The 23400-nt window shown below is 39.6% G+C and overlaps 1 long non-coding RNA gene across 1 annotated transcript; it reads right to left on the bottom strand.

Annotated features, from left to right (window-relative positions):
• Positions 1-22482, bottom strand: LOC129761721 (uncharacterized). Its single transcript, XR_008740460.1, has 3 exons — positions 21844-22482; positions 411-713; positions 1-347 (listed from the first exon to the last, which is right to left on the bottom strand). It is a non-coding gene; the product is annotated as an uncharacterized LOC129761721 (long non-coding RNA).
• Between the last annotated feature and the right edge of the window lie 918 nt (positions 22483-23400).

Consider the following 23400-nt stretch of genomic DNA (forward strand, 5'->3'; position numbering starts at 1 on the left):
TGAAATCATTCTTATTTTATTATCTGTATTATAGTGACTTTCAACTCATTTGGCTGGTTCGTCACTTTTTACTTCCATTTTTGGAAGAATGTCGGGAGTGAGAATTGAACTCGTGACCTTTAGCGTGAGAGGCATGGATGTTACCACTACGCCAGATCGCCTCCATTTGAAATCATTCTATAAACTGCGTACAAGAGGCAAATTTTAATCGCAGCCTCAATTTCATGAGCATTTCCAAAGCAAGTTCCCGTTCCTCTTCCTGCTGCATCGCTCTGATTTGCATTAGCTGATTAGCAGAGTGGCGGTAGAATTAGCACGTTTCATCCGTATTTTGTTCTCTCGTGTCCCTATGAAGAAAAGAAATACATATGTTAATGATATTAAATATGCAATAAATTATGTATGTTCACCTTAATTTTTTTACGGTCGATGATGTGTTCAAGAAAGATTCCAACTCGCCGTTACCTTCAGTCCCATAGCTTGGATGGTTTTTGGTAAACAAGTATTACGAGTCTGGGATCATGCCAGCTGTAAAGACAAGGAAAAAGGTCAATAGTGTTGTAATGTATAGAATATAACTGATGTTTATCCTTGGCGGGAATATGAAAACAGTTTCCCGATCGAGGTGACTGATGTAATGATGTAAAAAAACGAATACTTATCTCCGATTTGTTTATGATGAATGATTGTACTGCATATAATTTTAAGGCCAACTAAAAAAAACAAAATATGATATTAGGTCAATTATGTTAATATGGATCAAAATTTCTTGTGATATTTTCCCCGCCGAAAATATAAAAACAAATTCTCGGGGGGATGAATACATAATTGAATTCAATAGAAACAAAGTGCTTACCTCCAAATCGCTTCGTCTCCAAAAGACAAATGGCGATTGCGAAGGGCGCACATCACAGTTGTTAGGTATGACAATAAAAACAAACTTACTAATGGTATGAAATAAAATATACGAATTCCTGGTAGAAACATTCATTGCGTCTGACATCTTTTTTACGCAATTTTAGTAATATTTACAAAAAATGTGTATATTTTACCAATGTTTTTGCTACTAAAGATTTGGTAGCTGCTTTTACTAAACTATTTCTCCAGTGTAGGTTTGGTCAATCTTGATGGGAAGCAGTATTCGTGCATTCACATCTTTAGAATAACCATATCAGTTATCATTGTCATAGCAAAAAAAAAAAATATATATATATATATATGTAAAATTACGGTGGCGTTGTAATTTGGCCCGATTTACTTTCATTTTCATGTTGAATACGACTTCGTTTTACCCTGTTCAACTCGCATCATGGTTACAGAATATCAGTTTTCTTTTCGAATTTTGCAGATCCGAAAAGTTCTCACAACGAAGATTGATGGGAAGACGCATGTAAGTCATTTTTTTTTTGCTTATTCTTTCGGCAACTAAGCCGATATTAATTACATTAAAGTATCAATAAAAAAGGGGTGACATCGGATACCTGGGTTCTTCCCTGTGCATGTATTTTTTTTCTTGCGTATGTGTCAAGCGTGTTCCCAAAAAAAGTTCAATCTGACTTTGGAAATGTGACACGATCCAAACATTCCATGAGAATGACACGGAAAGTGCACCAACGCCCAAAAACAACCACCGCTCGCATCTGTCAAATAGCGGAACTGTGTCCTTCACGGCGCCCACAATTCATTGTTGTTTGTGCTGCACTCAGTACGAGGGGATCCCGAATAGTTTCTCCTTCGCCACTTGCTTTTGTTTACTTGCCCGGCTTTGTTGTGAGCGTGAGCGATTTGTAATAAAGCCGCGCCGGTGTTTAGTGTACAAATAATTAACAAATAAAACGGTGGGTCCATCCAGCCGTAACGCAAGCTCACTTCACCAATCCGACGGATTGCAGCAGTTCCGCTTTTCATCCTCCCCTCGAGATACCATTTGGACGCGAGGCACGTCAACGTTTTCGAAATGACTTTAGTGCAATCAATGTCTGTCAATACAGAAATCATTCGGAGGTTATTATTACTGCCGTTATTGTGTACTCCCACACTCGTATTAGAGCTCGGTACCGGACCGGATCGTAATTGGGATAAATTATATCCTTCTTTGAGGAACCGAGACCTTCTGTGTTTGGAACAGTGCTACCGGAAGGGGGTTCTCCGAGATGGTATGTGAAGCTCGCTTGAAACCTGGAAATCTGGCAACATTTTCCTTTCTCTCACAGATCGTGCTTCGAAACAGACGTAAATTGGCACATATTATGATTTGTTAATTTCCGGTCCATTTATTGTTGTCCCAACTCAGCTCGATCGAGAAAAGGAGAGGCATTCACAACAGTAAGAACCCATATCAATGGTCCACTGGAAGCTGAAAATCAATTTCAATCCCTGTGCCTGTCAGGGATACAAATCCGACATATTGATTCCTAGCTGGTCGTTCCCATTCTGTTGCGATCCTTTCTTTTGTTTAGCTGGCGATGCGTTTATACCTGTCATTTGACATGTTTTCTTTACGCTTCCGATTCAAAGAAAAAAAAGTTCATTTTTAATGATTGAAAAGAGTCGCTCCTCTGTTTCCGAACGAACGCTATTACGTGTAATTGATTATTCGCCCCGACGACGCGATGAGCGAGATCTGGATCCTAGATCCATCGGATTCTGGCAAATCCGATCAGGATAAATGGACGACAGACGACCTGGCTGACGTTTGCCCGTTCCAGCGGAGAACCCTTTCATCTCTGCACACCAAGGATATTGAGATAATTGAAAAAAGGGAGCGTGCGATTGTATGTAAAATGATTCGTAAGTTTACTTTGCCCTGCTTTTGTACATATATATATATCCATTTGAATCGGATTTAAAGTATTACACGAGGGGCACTCTCAGTGGAACTTCGTTCCACGTCGGGGTGTGGATTTACACCGAGGAAAACTCTTCATTGCCCCCTCGGCTGCCTGGTCTAGCCTTCGGGAATATCGGAGTAATAAAATATGTTTTCGAGATTAATCTAAATAGCATTAATGCGGAGAGTAAACAGAGCCCATTGTTGCGTGCTTTACCCTTCCCAACGTTTTCCTTGACATTCCTTCGTCGGAAGCTGGATAGGTGGAAGCGCCCTAGGCGCTCGAAACCGATTGGAACGCGTTTATCCAACGCGAGGGTTGAGGAAAATCCACTTCCGTTCACGACGCTAATGGTTTCAAATCGTCATGATATGCAACTTTAAATCGGATGAAGACGAAGGAAAATGAAAGCTGTACAAGGTGTCACTCGGATTTTACAGTTCGGTGACATAAGTTGACAGCTTGCGCTTTTGGCAGTTGTTGAGTGACGTTTTAATTCGAGTTGCTTCGCCGTTGCAGACTGTGATAAAACGTTACATTATTGAAATAAATGCCGTATCTTAGTCATTCCCAAAGCAATATACTTCTCGTAAGAATGCTGCCCAAAGGGACAAACCCCAGCCCCATTCGAAGCTCTGGCCCGAACGAATAAACATACACACCGGCCAGAACCAGCCAAGTGGAAACCTAATTGACATCCCATGCCACCCAAGTAGAAAATTAATTTAAGATTGTTATAGTTATCGATGTTACTCCCGTTGCAATCGGTTCGCTCGTCGGATCAAACGCAATTCGGTATCGAATTTCGTTCGAGTCGACCGTCAGACAGAATGGGAAGGGGAGCCTCACTTGCAACCCACAACCGCACCAACATTGTCGTTTGTGCACTAGTTCACAGCTACCTTGATAGATGTCGTGGCGAGTAAATGTCACCACTGTGCTAGCCATTCCTCCTGAGGACCCCCGGTTTAATTAGAGTGTCATTATTTTATGGAAGCAGTTTTGCGTTTTCATTATTGCTGCAAATAGAGTTCATTTACTGATGGGTGCTCCGATTCTCGGGTTACCGGTTCTGTTTCCCCCTTGTTTCGTCACTCTCGGGGGTGAGAAACGGAGTCCGGCGAATGACAATAACTAGAAAAAAATAATAATATGACCGATGACAGCTCTCCGGACGGGGAGAAAGTGCAGTCGCCGCGCACTCGAGACTATAAATCCGTTTCGCCACAATGCAATTTGCACCCTTTTCCGCTCGGAGAACGTTTGCCTTTTTTTTTTCCTCGATTCGAAAAGATGATTGATTGCCAATAAGAGAGTCACCCGCGCGGTAACTTTTTTTTCCTATCCAACATATTTTATGCTTGTTCTCACAATTGGCTACTGGTCGGACGGTGGTGATTTTGTTTTTTTTTGGCAAGGATAAAAATGTACACATATCCTTTCACGAAATTCCCTGAAGGGGTGTTCCGTAAAAAATGAGTCGTTTAGACGGATAATGGTGTCAAAAAGATTTCGGTAAACAATTCAATCTCTGTTGCGATCATTGGCAATTCTCACGAGGATTGAGGGACTTGGTTATGTCAATGGAATATATTTTTTCTAAGAATATCCGTGATAACTGTTGTGGTAGTCACTCCGGAGTTCACCTGGATCAGTGTTCACTGCGCAGAAAGAACTCCACGAACAATGCTTGCGAGTATCTAGATAAATGGCTGTAGTATTCCACAACGAAACCAATAAAATGTGAAAGTGTCTAGGAATCAACAATATCCGTTTACCAGAGCGTCAAATTGTCATGTACGAAAGTACTTGCACATGACTAATTCTCAGAATCAGACAGATCACATGCTGAAGTACAAACCATCCTTACTATAAATTAATAAAAAGTATAGTAAAAACGTTATACTAATACAACGTTATATTGTCCAACTTCTATAAGACCACCCTGATTATATTTTTATATTACACAAACAGTTTGGAATTCTAATAAGATACATTCATACAATGTAGAAAGCTTAGAATAAAGTATATTAAACATCTATTTCGTTCAAAAGAATTGTTTGTTTATTTATTGTACTTAAATATGATAATTTCAGCTGTCAAGTTTCTATAAAACCATTTCAAAATTCAGAAGTATTATCAATGAAAAATTCATTGCTATTGCCTGGTTTACATGTCAATAATTGGCAACCTTGCCATTTGGGGCTAAAAACCAGAAAATTCGTGTTGGTATACTATTTACCAATTTTTTCAGAACGGGTTTCTCGATATTTTTCAATTTTTCCAAAATTGCGACCTTGAGCTCTTCAATCGTGGTGTACCGTTTTCCCTCAGTGCACATGGATCCCCTTAAGATTTTCAACAGGTTTCAAGTCTGGAGAGCGAACCAGTCAGTCCAAAAAATTAAGTTTTTGGTCCTAATCCATTGCTTAGTTTCCTTGCTGGTATGAATAGTAGCAATGTTTTGCTGGAATGTGATTTTTTTTGTGACGATTTCCACACAAAAACGGTAGGATAGAATATTTCAGAACATGTATGTAATCCTTGAATGATGTGAAAGCTATCTTGAGCTTCCCTTGAGCATGCACGAGCCTCCACCAAAATTCTTGGTTAAAAAATACTATTCCTCCTTTCGTACATCACGCCAGTACCCGTTGAAACCATCAGGACCATACAAATTGAACTTTTTTTCGTCACTGAATATATCCTAGCAAAGTTAAAAGTGAAAAAAAATATTGAAGAACTTTTCGTTGTGGTGTACAGCAAAATGTATTCTTTTGAAAACGTTCTTTGTCGTGACATACCATGTCCCACTGTTGATTCACGTGAACTTTGGCAAAACTCAGACGTCTTTCGATGTGAGATGGTGTTGGGAGCCTTAACCTTTTTAGCCCTCTTTATGTAAGGACTTTTTACCATAATTTGACGAATTGTCTCCCGTGAAACATTTAAATTCCAAGATTGCTTTATTTGCATAAGCAATTTTGAAGTATTCGTAACTGTTATAACAATTTCCCGGTACAAATGTCAAAACAAATAGAAGCAAGAAACCTGCTGTGCGCCACAAATTCCGGATTCTGATGCCAGCTACATGGAAGGGAGATTAAATGGCTGGAAATATTGCTTGAATAATACCCAACAACGGAATTCCACAGTTGGCCAATATTGACCAACTTACCCCCCGTGTGCTTCTCTGGTTATTTTTCATTGGAAGGGTGAAAGGTAAGCTTTATTGTGGTACATAACATTCTAACGCAAAACTTCATACGACAAAGTTAAAATCATTTTTTTTTTCAAAAATGACCAACCAGCCTCGCCCTACCCTACTCACTGAAACTAATGAAAACAGCGAGGTGATCAGTTCCCGGTGACGACGAATTAGTTAGTCCTAAGTGCGATTCACATAAAACATCCACGTCACGTTCACGTTCCGTCACATCACGTTGCGTCAATTATTCTTCCATTCAATTCCTATTGGACCCATTCCATGAGGTTATGCACCAATGAACCAAATTTAATATTTAGTTTCAGGAAAAAAATTAAAACGTAATTTGAATAAGCACTAGTTATATCATAAATTTCTTGAAACGAATTTGATTTTTATACGCCAACCTTTGAGAGAGGCGAGTTTAAAAAACTACATATTTACATTTAAAATATTTTAGGTTTTCACTATTTTTATGTTTCTTGAGATATCTCTGCACTTGCTTAAGCAAAATTCAATGTCTATATACCATTGAATGGACAATTAAATACTTGTTCGAAGAGCCGTGGGTAGATCTAGGTTTCATTTTGTAATTTATGAGAAACAAGCGTTTGAAAAACAGGTATTTTGAAGCGTTGTCACGTCACAAAAATAGAGCATTTTTTTAATTTATCAGCTGAACCTAAGTTCAAACCTTCTCATACTTGGGTTTCTCTGAGCAAACAATGAGAGTCAACAACCCACAAGATTTGGTTAAGATCGGTCCACAAATAGAGGAGTATCAATTGTCTCAAGGAGTCGTTGTCACGTCACGCAAAGTATTCGATATATTTCCAGCGTGACGTGGTAATATTTTGACTCAATAAAAGCATTTTTTCGACGTCTTATGTATAAAACACACAAAATTAAACGATATTTTAGTGAAATTGAGAACATTTACTACAAGAATCATCAGTTGGAGAATATTTTATATTGTCTGTCAAATACTTTTGTGACGAAACAAAACCTGACTTTTTACTGTTTCGGGCTGTTGAACATAAATGTTTGAAACGGAACTGAAACCGTTTCAAAATACAAAAAAGAACTTTCTTCTATGTTTTGTCACCAATAGATAAACGTATATCCCATAATATAGAATTGATTCTTGTTTCGACTTCCGGTTTGCTGGTAATAGTATTGAATGACAAAAAATATGGAAACCACAAACGATTTGGTTTTTTTTTTACCAAAATATATTTTTTATTAAGGCACATGTGGCGATAGCCTGACGGGGCCGGGAGTCCAATATTTTGACAATTTTTGTCTTACAACTATGTTAGTAATATGTAACCGATTACTCGCGGTTGGCTCGAGGTTAGTATTACAAGTGTTCTCATAATTGGTATGTTGCAGTCTTCGATGCTCTGTACGTGTGCCCGACACGGGATACTTCCTATTGGGATGCAGCTGACCATTAATCAGCAACGCCCCCTAGTCTGTACCCCATATCTAGCGTGGTGCGTCTTTCTCGACTCGAGGAATCCAGGATAGAATGGTCACTAGCCGGCGCAATCATCAGCTCGTGTAGAGTTGTCATGAGCGGTACAACCTTTGGCTCTTGTTGAATAATCAGTGGACTGCACAACCTTCGGCCCGTGCATCTGTAAAGAGTGTGTGTATGTATTGCCGCGACTAAGTAAAAGTTTATCGATCGGATAGGAGGGATATGAAACGGGGACACAACGAAGGAAACATCATTAAACGTTGACATCGGCCTTTCAAAAAGTGTGCCTTCTAAAGCGCCCACCTTAGCTAGCGAGTCCGCTTTCTCATTCCCCGGAATCGAGCAATGAGAGGGAACCCATGCTAAGGTAATCTTGAATAATTTTTCGACCAAAACACTCAATAGTTGTCTTATTCTTGTTAGGAAATAAGATGAGCGTTTATCAACTTTCATTGAGCGGATTGCCTCAATTGAGCTGAGACTGTCTGAAAAAATAAAATAATGGTCGATGGGCAGTGTTTCAATGATCCCTAGAGCATAGTATATCGCACCCATTTCTGCGACATACACAACACTTTTTTTTTCAGAGTTTAGAACCACACTGACAGCTTCGATTTGGTTGTTGGTTGCAGGTGTCTCAAAAGCGGAAGTATTCCATCGTTATCGATGTTTTTTCTTAAATCGAGGATGGTGTCTTCCGGTTCGTTAAAAACGGATCCAAAAGACCGGAAATGGCACGAGATTCCACAATACGACCATGGTAGCATTGGCATGGGTACGCGAAGAAGAATGAAAAAAAGGGAAAAAATTGATAGTGAGCAGATAGGATTCGAGCGAGAGGAAGATAATATTTGAGTGTTAAGAACTTAGCCTTAGAGCGACGTGTGTGGAGTTAGACAAACAAAGTACACATCCAAATGCACACGCAAACGTCAACGGCTATCGATCAAAGTCAACGTCCAAGCCAAAGTCAAAGTCACGTAAACAAACGCCCCTGCACAGGTACGCGCACATGTACACAGATGCATACAAAGAAATCAAAAATCTTTTGATGGCTTGATCAAATGCGTTCCACCTGTAGTGAGCGCCACTCGATGAAGCAGAATTGTGCTAGCCTCTGATGTCAAGCGCCAGAGTGAACGTGTGAAACAATCACCATGTAAAAATTGGAGGTCGGTTTAGGACCACCCCGAATTTTCCCAAATAACGGCATACCGTGTATTACAGGGAACAGGTAGATTCAATTTATACAGTTTATTTTGATGAACATACCATAAGCAATTACAATTGCCTTGTTTCACAACGTTTCACAATCTAAAAGAACATTGAACTCATTTTGCATACAGGTCAAAAATATTTCTTCTCTGTTTTCAAAGCAATTAAAACGCAAAATGGCGCTAAAAGGCTAGAATGCAGAGAGCCAGGGAAAAGTCATCATGTTATCAAATTGTCATGGTTATGACACCTTTCATTTGACACTACTGAAAATTTTAAAGTACTGAAAATACTGAAGTACCGTTCCTGAGATACAAAGAGGGGTAGGTTCAGGATCACCGGTCGCGTAAGGACCCCATTCCCCTATAGGATGGACCTTTGGAAGAGGAAGGGGGGATCTCAGAGGAAAGTAAGAAGTATTTAGAGTAATAAAAACATAATAAATAGTATATTACTTGCTACAATACGGTAAAATTCTTTTTTAATACAACCTATTGATTGTGTGACGTGACAACGCTTCGTTGAGACTGTTTTTTTTTGCACAGAACGCGTTGTCACGTCACAATGCCGATTTTTTCAATGTTCTTGCCAGTTTTTTGAAAAGCTGGATATACATGAATCGCCGTTTATCTTTTGTTGACAAATCATAGAACAAAGTTTATTTGTATGCTTTGAAACGGAACTGAAAATACAACATTATCGTTCAAAAGTCGGAAACCGCAAAAAGACAAGTGTTGTCACGTCACAAAAGTATTGGGCTGGCAACAAGCGAATTGAACTGCAAAATATTCTCCGACTGAAGATTCTTGTAGGAAATTGTCTCAATTTTACTTTGATATCGTTTACTATTTGGAAATCGTGTGATTTATACATGAAAACGAGAAAAAAAAACTGCTTTTAGTGAGTCAAAACGTTGTCACGTCACGCTGGAATGGGTCATTGATGCATTCACATACACCAGCAACGGCAAGTCGAAGTTGCCGTTGGCGATGTATGTGAATGTTTGCATAAGAACTGCTTGGAAGAATAATTGACGCAACGTGACGGGACGGAACGTGAATGTGACGTGGATGTTGTATGTGAAACGCACTTTAATTAGTAAACGTAACTGCTGAACCCTCCAATGCCTCTTTTAATGCCAATTTTTTGAGGACGGTCCGTGAAAATCTTTTTTGGTGAAATAAATCGAATGGAACATACAATTGAAAGTAGCGAGCGTCCTTTTGCAATCGGGATGAACCTTTTTGACTATAAATATGAATACAGGCATATTAAAATCATTTAGAAAAAAGCCAGCTAAGTAAAGAAACTCGATGTTTGGGTGCCATATGAATTACAGTATGTCCTACAAAAAAAAAATGCGGATATTTTATTTACTCATTTTTTGATAGGTTTTATTTGCATGATATTTGAACATGATCTGTCCTGTGATGTATACAATGTAGTGGTGCAATATACGCTATATCGGTAAAATGTACACATAGGAAAAAGTTACCAGTTTGCTTCTCGTGAAAAAATCTCCAAAGCAAATTGCTGGCTAAAAAGGAGAATATTCTGAAATTATTCATGCATTGATTAGTCAAATATGGTTTTAAAACATCGTCCATGGCTAGGGTGAAGCAACATTTGATAATGGAACGGATTAATGAACTGCAGCTTGAGCGTTCGAACGATTGTCGCCTCAGTTCAAAAGGAAAAACCGATATCCGGTATCCAATTCTCGGGTATAGGTTTAGACGGTGAGTGTTCCAGAGAATGTGAAATTTAAGTATGCCACCAAGCATCCTTCTAAAGACATTGTATTTGGAGTGGTTGCGTCGAATGAGTTGAAGATGGACATTTGAAGAATCGAGTGCTTCCGTGAACTTCGATGAACACGAGAGTGTTGTTTTCCAACACGGTGCTCCATCTCTAAGTAAACTTCAACCTGGCAGAAGGAGAACGTGTCACTTTGGCCGAAGGATATTTGATCTTCAAACAGTCCAAATTGACTATTCAATATGGGCGGGTCCCAATGTCCTGGAAAAAAGGTAATGAAGATGATGACTTTTCGAGCGACATAGCATGCGCTGCCATAACTATTTTTCAAATAGTGACGTCAGTCGTTGTGTTTATATTCGATTGCCTACCACATCCATGTGAAAATGCTATTTTCAGTATGTGTTTTATCAATAAAAATCATACATTTGATGGAAGTTCCCGCTGATTATGAATATAATGTAACATCGTGCAGTGGACATTTGTGAAAATACCTTGAAAAAGATGAATAAAAGTGATATTTTAGTACAACATTTTCACTCCCCCACGGCCATAGAAACGAACGAAGTTTCGTTAGTTCTACCGTACCATATAGATCAGGGATGTCCAAACGGTAGACCGCGGTCTACCGGTCGACCGCGTAGGTATTTTTAGGTGCCCGCTAGCTGGTCTATGATAGTGTCACCTCCAGAATTAATTGTAAGAATAGATATATCTTCATTAATGTTTCCGTTTTAATATTTTTTCAGATTGTTAGTTATTTTATATTAACACATCCAGTTGTTCGACCATAACTTGTAATCAAACAAAAACATTGTCACTAGGAACAATTTCTACAATTTATTCTCCAGGCACATCATTTGCTAAATGACCGATTGAAAATGCTGGACACATCCGGCGTAAGGTTTAATGAAGTATTGTTATTTTTATTTGAGAAATTAGATGAGTAATGTAAATTAATTGTGCGAATTTCCTTTAAGAAACATAGTCATGAATAGAACAACATGAGAAACTAAGAATTTCTTAAATTACGTATTGGGCCCTATTATAGAGTCTAGTTGAACAGAATTTTGCTCTTAAGCTCTATTTTGGTGTTATAGATACAGTCGGGTGAAAGCTGTTGGCATAATTGTGCTTGTTACATTCTTAATATTTTGTTTTGGAAAACATTTCGACAACATTTCGAAATATGCTTTTGGAGAACTCGATTCGATTAGATTCTATCGATTTATAAAATACGAAAATTAGCTTGGTTTGATAGTTATAGGGATCGAATTGACCGTTCGATTCAATTCACATAATGAGGGTCAATGTTTCTGATAGATAGTTCTTATTAGTGATGAAACGAATAGTCGTTTGACCGGATACCGGATACCCGACAAGCTTCGAGGCCGGATTTTTATTTGCAAATACGAAACTTGAAAAAACTGCATGTGAGCATGAAACAAATGAAGATTTATATTTCAGGAAGTAATAAACGCATTTTTACATAAAAATGAGGAACTATGATTGAATTTTCCGTATAGAATGAATACTTCTTAATAGAGTATCATGTTTTCAAACAAGTGTGAAGAACCTATTTTACGAAAAAGTACTACGAATTACCAGAACCGAATTCCATCATGAGACATATTGAACGACGCAAAGACGCATAATTTGATCAACTTCACCTCGATGCTACATTTTGAAATTATCCGCTAAAAAATTTCCAAATTAACGCTTAAGGATTTTTTTGAACAAAACTTTCCATATAATTTTGTAATTTTAAAAATAACTGGGTATAAATCTAACAAAGTAATTTGAAAATATACACATTTTTCTGAAAATAGTGATCAATTTGTCCCCGGTTTACGGTACGGTTAATTCGCAAGGCTCGCTACAGTTTATCTTTCAGTCCCTTGCAGTAGTGTTTACAGTGAAAGACTGTTCTCTGAACGCACAGAGCAAAGCGTAATCGATCATTGTAAAAACTTTATAGTAAATGTAAGAGCGTTGATGAATTAATGTTATGAATTAATACCTCAACCTCTTTCCTAAAGGAAATACCCACTTCTGATTGGTAGAAATTGACGACACATGCGGCGGGTTCCTAACAGAGACAACAGGCTGCCTGAGAGAAATTCCGTTGACTTAAATTGTACCAATAGCAACTGTAACAGTGCGGGCCATCCAAATTGAACTTTTTTCGCCAGAAAATACAACATTCCTCCATTCCATGTATTGCCGGGCGAAAATGAGATGGTTCTGCTTATGGGTGGCGGTTAGCTTCGGCTTCCCTTGAGGTTTCTTCCACATGATGATTGGTGACTCATTCAAGATGCGCGCAATATGCCTCTTCGTTACTGGAACAACCAATTCTGCCTTAATGTATGAGTAGGACATCGTTTCTTGGTTGCTTCGTGACTTATTCGACCTTTAAGATGCAAAGTAACTTTGATATTCCCATTTGTTGGTCGTTATATCCCATATTTCAGGCACTATTTAAAGAAATTCCGTACCACTTTCTCAGATCGACTTTTATCGATTTTTATTACGATCGAGCGATTAGAAAATTTTTGTTCACTGAATATCTTTATTATTTTCTGCCCCTCTTCCGTCAAAAATTTTTGCACAAGTGTAAGTGTAAAATTGTATATGGTAGCAGTTGTGTTAAAAATGACTTGATTCAATTTTCATAAATAAAAACCAAGGGCTGTTCCCGCTCGAGAACTGGTCGTTTGGTTTAAGATGTCTGTTTTGTTGGGCTTCAATTTCACCCAAGGGAAGTTTATACGGCGAGAAAAATTGGAAAAGTGGGGGAATATTTGAAAAAGTGATTTCCCATATTCTCTACATATAGTACTAGGTGTTGTTAGTCCAATTAAAATTCACATTTGGATGGGTCAGAAAGTATAAATTATAAAATAAAATTACCCTTTTCCATTTCAAATATCTTTTCTCTTTATTAAAGTAACATGTTTTTACTGTTGAGAAAAATTAATAATTGTGTTTGGTATTGGTAATTATCTTATATTACATTGGTGCTTTTTTTTCTTATTTCATCCATACATATCATAGGAGGCATCTCGTCTAGAATCACAGGGCGGTTTTCATCATATCTCGTTCCACTTCGGTATCTTTTATCTGATACGCACCATCCAACGAATGTTTACCATCCTTCTGTCATCATCAGTCGGTAAACATTGGTGGAGTGAACAAACAATGTCCAACAAACAAAAAAACGGCCACCAAATCATTATCAAGGAGTTTAACGATGTAATTCTTCAAACATATCCAAAATCAACAGATAGCCTAACGGAATCCTACGTAAACTATGCGGTCGTGTCTTGGACTCAACCCTTCTGTGACTTTTTTTTTCTAATATCCGGTATCCGGCCAGATAGCGAATATTGGTCGGATAGTTACAGGATATCCGTTTCATCTGTATTTCTTAAACCTCTTGGTAATTGAGGAATATAATAATCATCTTGGGTGTATTATTATGAAAAATAAATGCATGTTGCAAATGCAGATTGTATGTCATAAATGACAATTTTCTTGAAATAAACACTACATTAATTGATTAGACTTTACAGAAAATAAAGTATAACTTATCAATTATTCAGTAACCAATAATTATTTTTATTTTATAAAATAATTTATCATTGAATATTCATTGATAATTGATTATGATTTTCATTTAATTAACCCTCCTATACTCGAGCATACGGTCTCACAGTCCGAGAATCAATAATTTTGTTTTGAGGAGGCTGAGTTAAATAATTATTGAAACTGGAAATATTTTATATCTTTTGTACCTCAAATAAATACCAATAACGCCTAAAAATACACAGTAGCAAAATTACAAGACACGCACGAATTATACGAGTTATGATTTTGCGCGTGAGTACAGGAGGGTTGAAACTTTATTCTATCTTCTAGTACTAAATACATTTTCTAATGACTTTTTGATACAGTCAACGTTGGTAGACCGCAGCCTAACATTTGGACAATTAATCGCCCGCAATGCCTAAAAGTTTGGCCACCTCTGATATAGATCATATTCTCAGTACTCAGGCTCTCAGTGTCGGTTTGTGTGATGTGGGAAAATAGCGTTAATTTGAGCAGCATTTCACCGAAAATGTGAATGCTTCCGAGGACTAAGAATACAACTGCTCTCTGGACCTTTTTACAATAAAAATAAAGGAAATAAGTAACAATTCAATTGTCATCTGTTAAAAAACAAACCATTGCAAGATTTCATGAGAAATTAGGCTCAAATCATCATGAAACCGTGAGTATTTTGAACATTGTTTTGTTTCTCCCATATACATTTCATAGAGAACGCAAATAATTACGACACGAAATTTTGCATGCGAATACAAGTATACTTCGCCTACTGCTTCACCTCGATATGCACCTCATTGGGCGGGTCCGTTCATTTTGCGTAAGTTGAAGCGAAGGCCCAAGTATCGATTTTTTGAAAGTTTCAATCGCCAAGGTGTGTTATAAAAATTTATCGCCAAGGTGTGTTATAAAAAACTATTTTCTTGGGGGGAAGTTTTTTTTTATGCGATCCCTATCTACCGCACAAAAAAAGTTTTTTTAAATTGTGTTCCGAACACGATATTTTAAAGCTACTGGTGAAGTTTTGCACGATTTTTTATGCGATTTTTTGTGCAGTACCTATCCCCGCCCAAAAAAAGGTTTGCTTGTACACGATTGGGATGCGTACGAAGAGAAAGTAAATGGATGAAAATCTATGGAAGCAAAATGTTACAAATATCTATCCAAATTAGCTTCAAAAGGCACTCAATAAATACTCAAACTATTATCTGACCAATTGACGATTTTGACATAACGTTCCACCCTACTTGATTACATTGGCTACAGTCTTGTTCAGTGCGAAGTCTGATTCGACTCTTCTGCCTGTGTTCCAAATGAGTACACGTTCCAAGACTACAACTTTCAGCTTTCTATAGAATTTCTTTGTAAAATGGAACTGGAGAATGTTTTCTAGATTCCTGCTTTGTGAAGGTCTGGACAAGACAGACGTACAATTTCGCATGTTGTGGAAGAGGTCCTTCGCGAACAATATTATGTAGGCATATGAACAATATTCTTCAGTAGGCATATGATGTTTTTAATTCGGCACCGGAAGCAATTGGTTTTAACTAAAACCATCAGCAGTAAATCTGTAATTTTCTGTAACTTCAAACACACATGTACTAGTTTCAAGTTTTTCCTTCAATTATTTCAATTTTCCAATAAACCTCTTGTGAATGCCGCCCGCCTGTCACGGAGTATTTGCGAACGTGCTCAATTGCTCGTCTCTAGCTTCGTTAAAAGGTGACAATCCACGACGTTTGACGTGTGTACCCACGCAATAGGAACCTCGGCCCTATGTTTCTAGTTTGTGCAACTAATCATCATTGTGGAACATCACTTAAAGTGCGACGGCGTGCATTGGCAAATACGGAATCAATGATTTTATAACGCACCACTTGCAAATGATCCCGGCCACGTGCCGCACAAGACATCTTCATTTTTCCCATTCGCACACTTTAGATGACAGGCAGGCCGCAACCGAAGTCGTGATTTGAAAATGGTTCGTTTGGGAGCAAGCCGTTGCATGACTTCCACGTTGGGAGTGTATCTCATGGTGACAAACGATTTGAGTGATTTTTTCTCATTAAAAATTGACAAGTTCCCCAACTCACTGTACCGTATTTAAATTTTCCGTATCGCTTGAGCATGTACGTGTGGGTGCGTGTCTCGTTACGACGACGGAGAGCCCTTTCCACTTCCGGAATACACGTAGGCATCATAAGGTACGGGAGGGTGTTCAGCATGGATTGAAATAATAATAAACATTCCTTTTGTGCTTCACTCATTGTCCCGCGCCAGCGCTTGACACAACCCCTCGCTAGTTGATCCCTGCACCTCTTGCGCTCTTCCTCCTCTCCTCCCTTCCATCTCACGCAATCATTTCAGAAGTTCAAATTTGTCTCGAAACGAGCCGGAACCATTAGTACACAACACACCGCCGGGCAGCGCAGCCTTTTCATTGCTATTCGTCAACGATGCATACAATTGGAAGGGACGACAGGAATGCCCGCGCGTTGGAAGATTTGTAAGCAGGAACCCTAAGTCCACCGACGTGCCTCCGAATGCCAATCGGGGACTTTGGCGTTCGCTGTTCAAATATTTCGTTTTAATTTAAACCAGGAATGCGGGTTAGCTGCCACCTACGGCAAGCATCGACGAGGGGGCACAATAAATCCCTTTAATTGCTGCTAATGCAAAGTAAATAAACAGAATTTTTTCGCCCCTTTCTTTGTTTGGGGTACGGAAGTCCTTCCAGGTACTGCCGAGTATGGTCGAGGGGAAACTGAACCGTACCTGTGCGCTTATCTATCCGGACTGGGAGTAATCCAAGCTCGTTCACATGATGCAACGATGGATGTGCGACAATATGATGCTGAGAAACGAAGGGAAGTTCCTTAACGGATCAACTCATGTGTAAGAAGCTAATCCCTACGGGATTATGCTTCGAATGTACGACGGTGAGGTTTATTAAATTCAAATCAGAGATCAGCCAGGCCATTGTGCGACAAACTTGTCCGAGCGTGGAAAATTTTCACTTGCACGTGTAATTTTCCAATGTGTGCTCTCAATCGCTCCGTTCAACCGTGATTGCAACCTGAGATTAGGATTGAAAAACCCAACGCTCCGTCCACGGCGAGGATTTTACGGGTGGATCATAGCGTCGTGGTTGTCGATGATTGCAGGTGGCACGTGTTAGATTTGAAACTTTCGGCCGTCGTTCATCGGATGGCTCGGATTAATTGTTACATTAGTCTCTTTTGTGAGATAAAATGAAAGTGAGGGAAGATTCTCCACGATCCGTGTCGATTTCTCGAATCGAATTCGTAGTGTTGAGTGTTGAGAGCAAACGTTTCCATTTTTTTCGTCCAAAAATCCTTCGGCCGTTTATCTATAGCCCCTCTGTTTTTTCTTGATTATAACCGTTAGAATATTACACGATATCCATGTTTATGGCATGAATATCTTCATATCTCAATATCTTCATTAACTCAAGTCAAAAAGTTCAAACGTGGTGTTCTTTGGAGGCATACGACAACAAATTGATATAAACACAGAAAAAATATAGTAATTGCCATGGCTTCGAATTAATCATTTGTCTTTTGTATTCGAATATGATTCCCGATGTCAATCATCTCAGGGTTATCGGCGTAGACTAAAGACTTCACATAGTCTCCCAAAAACTAGTTCGACGGTTCAAATCGCATGTATTTGGATTCTGAAAATTCCTTTCAAGAAACCAATTGTCGGTTTGTAGCACCGTTCAGATAAAACTACCGCTCTTCCATATCAATGACACTCCATTGTAGTACATAATAATCGGTGGCCCCGTTGCGGTTACCATTGACTGTTGCCTTATGGTCGATATTTCGACAAAGGCCTAGAACGCTCTTCACAATACAGCAGTTTTGCTTGTAGACGTTTTCATTTGCCCAACAATGAGTGTAAATATCTACGCTCCGCAGGACCAAACAGAACACGCCATTGCTGGAGAATCAATCGACACGTATATTGACGAGCTCACAAAACACATCTTATCTCATCAAGAGTCTGCAGTGAATGTCTGACGCCAGCGCTAACGCTCTCACGTCCGCTGTACAGTGCTGTTAAACTTGACGTCTGTCGTACAACTTTGCATGACAATGTTACTAGTACTTCAAATGTGAGATGAAGAAATCTATAAATGATAAGCTCAGCATAATGCTTACAACGAGCTTAATCACCGATCAAAATTTTCTTGTTAAGAACGTGATTAATTTCTCGAACAGATTTGATAAAATGACACAACAAACTAAACACAAAACAAAAGACAATTGTCAAAAAACTAACAAAATATTCTAATTCTCAATTTTATGCATTCTAGGAGTCTGAAATCATGATGAATAGAATATTAATCACTGCCTTCACACTTTCGGACGGCTTTGGACGGACGGGATTTCAAAATTTATTTTATTCATACCTAATTACTAGCCGTAAAAGAAAAAAATACGCTTGCTTCTCTCCTAAATAACATTAAATACTTCCACATACTCCACAAATATTCCCGAGCCCACGTGGAATACCTTGAATTATCCCGTATTTCATACCGAACCTGGTCAACATTTTGGATCACATGCAGACGTTCTGGATGATGCAAGTCGATGTCTGTCCTATCATACACTATTTTTTTAAGAGGTTAGGAACGCTCTACCAGCTTTATCTGGTAGACTTAAACTAAAACCAAGCCCTATACTCGTTGTCTCATTCCCCCCGGGACCACATCTAGGCGACTACTTCGGGCGCGACTGTGCTCATACACTTCTCGAGTCATCAACGCTGAATAACTTTGATTATACTCTTTTTTCTCAACTCTCTCCGCTGCGTTTATCCATTGCACAGACTTCCGTTTACCCGTAGAGACGCGTACCGATTAGGAATTGCCCTCCAACATGCCGCGCAATCCGTCACAGCCACCCTCGCGGAATTCCACTTCCCAACGGAGCGCCGATTAAGTAGTGCCCAGCATCCTAACGCGCACTCCATCATAGCTACTTTCGTGGGGTATGCACCGGTTTGATGATTAGGTCCTCCTCGACACTCACTCCGTCGAAACAACTCTCGCATTGTTCCTTCATATGAGCTACGATCAGGCGTTACCCGGTAGTATATTGTTGGTCTCCACGCCGCTTTCATTTCATTTTTCCTGTATTCGTTCACCTGTCGAGACGTGTACTGATTAGGAAATGCCCTCCAACGTAACGCGCGCCCCGACACAGTCACCCTCGCAGGATTTCTCTTCTCAGCGGAGCGCCGATTAGGTAGTGCCCTCCATCATGACGCGTAATCTATCAGAGCTACTCTGGTGGGGTATGCACTGGTTCATTGATGGTGTCCTCCTTGATGCTCGCTCCATCGAAAGCTTACAGTGTTCATTCATCCAGGCCACGATCAGGCGTTGTCAGGCAGGCACTTTGTTGTCCTCTGCGCCAGTATCCGTTAACCCGTCGAGACGTGTACCGATTAGGAATTACCCTCAAACTTGACGTGGAACCCGTCATAGCCACCCTATCCTATCCTATCCTATCCTATCCTATCCTATCCTATCCTATCCTATCCTATCCTATCCTATCCTATCCTATCCTATCCTATCCTATCCTATCCTATCCTATCCTATCCTATCCTATCCTATCCTATCCTATCCTATCCTATCCTATCCTATCCTATCCTATCCTATCCTATCCTATCCTATCCTATCCTATCCTATCCTATCCTATCCTATCCTATCCTATCCTATCCTATCCTATCCTATCCTATCCTATCCTATCCTATCCTATCCTATCCTATCCTATCCTATCCTATCCTATCCTAGTTCCCAGGGTTATTCTAAGGGAATATACAAGATCTGTAGAATGAATTCCGTACCGTAAAGCTCGCATAGAATAAGATACAGTTTGGGGAATTGTTCTCTAAGACATTAAAAACGGTTAATAAGTGAATGTCTTCGTTTTACTTGAAGCTCATTCAAGTTCGAATGATCTAAAATAAAATAGTAACGCTTGCGTTTAGAAAATGGACATTTTTCGTATGGTGACAAAAAAAATCGGCAAAAGATAATTTAACGGGACTAATTTATCATAAAACATTATTTTATTGACCATATTACAAATATATTTCGACGCCCTATCGGTCGGTTTTCCGGGAATTGACCGTAACATTCGCCATTGCTGTTGAAAACATACTTGTTGGCATGTTTTTCAGTTATTTCTTAGCTTTATTTATTAGTTCCTCCTTAGTTTTCGTCACGAAATTGTTTGGAGTACACCCTCCGTTTCAGGTTTGCACAGTAATTCACGATGGGACGCAGCTGGGGGACGTTCGGAGGGTTGGCACGCTTCGGAACAACATCTATCGTCGAGCGGTTCATCTCCTCCGGCGACTTCTTCGCGTTATGGACGGAGACCAGGTTCGACCAAAACGCCACATCCTCGTTCGGATGATATTTTTGGAAGAAGGAGGCAACTTCGACTTTGTGCTGTAAATCTCTCCGTTTATCGGAAGTTTCGAACGGTTTCGAATGGTTAGCCACATAAGCATCTTCTTTGGGAACTTGGTGTGGAAGATGTAGTTCACGTTTTGGCTTATCTACTTGGTGGGGAACGTAAAGCAGCTGGCGCCCTGTCAGTCGTTGTCATCCAGCGTTAAATTCATCTCGTCGTTCATGATGACCGTGACGCTCCGTTTCGCCGTGAAATTTTTATTCTCCATTACGTTCAGTCCTCCATCTTCTGCTTCTGTTTCAGCTGCAGTTTACGATCGCGTGGCACCGTGGGACAATCGAAACCAGTCTTCCTTTAAATGCTCTCATTCTTCCCCAGAAGCGTAAGGATATTATATATACCGAAACGGGCGTATCCAGCGGACTCCTCCTAGAGACGAATGAACTGCAAAAGTTTAAAGTCTCTATAATACAATACCTTCCTTCCAGCGGACTCAAAGCACTTGACGATGTCCACTTTCTTCGCAACGGAGTGCAGTTGCTTTACTGTTTGCGCCATAACTTCCGCAGTTCAACTCAAGGCGTTGTACTATAGGTGGACCGCAATGTCAAAATTGCTGTTCGGCCATTGCTCGTGAAAAAACAAATTTGTTTACAAAACAAGTCGTATCTTTTGGTGACAAATGCATTCGTTGGCAAAATAGCTGCTCGCGCTTTATTGTCGAATCATAACAGTGCAGAAGGATGTTTTAGTATATCTTTTCGCTTTTCTTTCCAAGCAAAATGTACTTCTGTTTGGCTCCCATCGGCGGGGAAAAGAGTACTATCAGCTTACGGCGTTGGTGACAAAAAATAACGCTGATTGTGGCTCCACTGATTTCGTTCAGGGAGGAGGAGAATGCTGTGCATATACCGGGAAGGAGATCCGGAAAGGGCCGTTACAAGTAATTGGCTAGAGCAAAAGGAGGTTGTGCACTATATTCCACGAATATATATTTGTTTATTTTTTCCTTCAATTATTTTCCTTAGCGAGTTGACATTGAAATCATAACCACACACCCAAACAAAAAGTAAATAATTCTGAAAGTTACGTCTCGCTACTCGTCTCACGTCATGTCCTGAAAGTGTCAAGAACGAAACACCTATAGTTCAGCATCTTGGTTCAACTGATAGCGCTGTCAAATTTTGTTTCAAATCTCATGGGTTACTGCGATTGACCATGCACAAGTCGTCTCATCACCATGTATTAAGGTAAACAATTTTTTCACTAATTATTACCAACTATCTGTACCTTCCAAAAATACTTTATGGTAATTTGTTGAGTCATCAGGAAGTACATAGTATTATTCATATTCTTGGAAACATTGTTGCCCACCTTCAACACTTCAACATAGTGGGGGCTCTTAGTCGCTTTGGAACCAATTTCACGAGCACTGTGTATGCATTTGCATTTACAAAAACGTCACTGAATAAAAGGATATAGTGGAACATAAACATCGGATGGAAGTGAACAACTTAAGACGTAAATCGCTCTTCAAAATCACACCGTCAGACGCTTCTTGTCAACATACGGCAACAACTGTTACTACCCTGCAGCACTGATTGATCCCTGTTAACACTCATCCAGTCCCCTCCGGTTCTCACTCCTCAATGCTTCTCAGAGCCCGAAAGAGTTCAAAGGATGCGCTCCGGTGTGTCGAATTTATTAAATATTAACTCGCTAATAACCACCGGCTGGCTCGAAGTCTCCTCGTTCACTCGTGATCATCCGTTGGCGTGAAAACACTTATCTAATAAATCGTCGCTGCTCGCTGCCTCCATTCAAACCATTTATTACAGCCGTCATCGTACCATGACAGATTAACTCTTTTTTTCTGTTGCCCGGGGCTGCTCGCTTATTATATTGTTAGTCGCTACCAGACATTGTAGAGTTCTGTTGTTCGTGATAGAACTAAGAGCAGAAAAAAATTGAACGAACGGTCCACCCTTGCACCCTTGATTTGGCCCAGTTGTGGCAGTGCGAGAAGGCACTGGAAGGGGTAATGATTCTGTCTTTATTCTACCCCTTTAGACGGAATTTTCGACACGTGTTTTTTTTCCAGTATCGGCCCATGAATTTATGAAATGCTCTAGCGTACATTAGTTTTTGTACATTTTGTTATTTTCTGAAGCAAACATTTCAATTTATCGCACCAGAACCCATCGGACATCATCATACTCATTTGCTACTTCCTAGAAGCTATTCGGTGCAATGTTGTTCTTTCTTGAATTTCACAGTGGTGTCCCTTTCAAAGGGACGACAGCAAAATCCGACAGAGGACAGCTAAATCCTAAACATAAAAAACCCCGAGGAGAACCAAACAATGGATCATTTACACTATTTATCGCACAGATTTTCCAGCTCTCGCTTCAAATGCCGTCTCGAAAGTTTCAAATATGTTGCATTTTTTCCCAGATCTGCCATACTCCTTTTATGATGTCATAATAAGTCGAGGTTCCCCGGTGAGCGGGCGGACAGCGAGCAGGTAGAAATTAACCCAAACTTCATTTGTCCTGTTTCAATGCGACATCTCCTCCCCCGGCTGTGACAAACATCCGCTTGCATTTGGGACCTCTTTCTTTTGAAGCGCGTCGCTACCTGCCACCGAAATTCCATCCATCCATCCGTCCGTCCTTGCCTGTCGAAGGTTGTTTATTTTCATTCTTCCCGAGCTAATAAAAGTTTCAATTACACAGTGAACAGAAATTAGTTCTATAAATATTTTCCTTCCAGCTTAATGGCACCGTTTTGTTGGCTAATCCTTTTTATTTCTAAACTTTACAACCCGAGCTGAAAACTGTCACTCAC

This window comes from Toxorhynchites rutilus, chromosome 1 (genome assembly GCF_029784135.1).
Source record: "Toxorhynchites rutilus septentrionalis strain SRP chromosome 1, ASM2978413v1, whole genome shotgun sequence".
In the NCBI taxonomy this organism is placed as follows: Eukaryota; Metazoa; Arthropoda; class Insecta; order Diptera; family Culicidae; genus Toxorhynchites; species Toxorhynchites rutilus.